General features: G+C 39.3%; 1 non-coding gene across 1 annotated transcript; it reads right to left on the minus strand.

The window, feature by feature from the left end:
* Positions 1–343: 343 nt before the first annotated feature.
* LOC120272756 lies at positions 344–450 on the minus strand. The gene has a single exon (XR_005540294.1). It is a non-coding gene; the product is annotated as a small nucleolar RNA R71 (small nucleolar RNA).

The following is a 450-nucleotide window of genomic DNA, read 5'->3' on the forward strand; positions in this document are numbered from 1 at the left end:
GCCACATTTCACGGGCGATGAATTCAGTGTTCAAGTACCATCCATCACCACAAACAATTGTGAAATCAAGGCAAGCACCATCGGCATGGTCCAAAATTCAATCTAATTTAATGGTCTTGCGAATGAAGATGCTCATGATCATCTTTCCCGTTTTCTCCAAATCTGTTCTACTTTCAAGATAAATGGAGTGACAGATGACGAGATCCAGCTATGACTGTTCCCATTCCGTTTCAGAGATGGAGCATATCGGTGGCTCATATATTTGCCACCGGGATCAATTAAGATATGGAAAGATATGGTTGAAAAATTTTTGGAAAGGTACTTTTCTCGTAGCAAAGTGGCGAAACTAAGGCAAGAAATTTTAGTGTTTAAGCAAGGAGAGTCAGAAACATTATTTGAAGAATATGAGAGATTTAAAGACCTCCTTTAAAAATGCCCCCATCATGGCTT

Source organism: Dioscorea cayenensis, chromosome 11 (assembly GCF_009730915.1).
Source record: "Dioscorea cayenensis subsp. rotundata cultivar TDr96_F1 chromosome 11, TDr96_F1_v2_PseudoChromosome.rev07_lg8_w22 25.fasta, whole genome shotgun sequence".
Taxonomy (NCBI): Eukaryota; Viridiplantae; Streptophyta; class Magnoliopsida; order Dioscoreales; family Dioscoreaceae; genus Dioscorea; species Dioscorea cayenensis.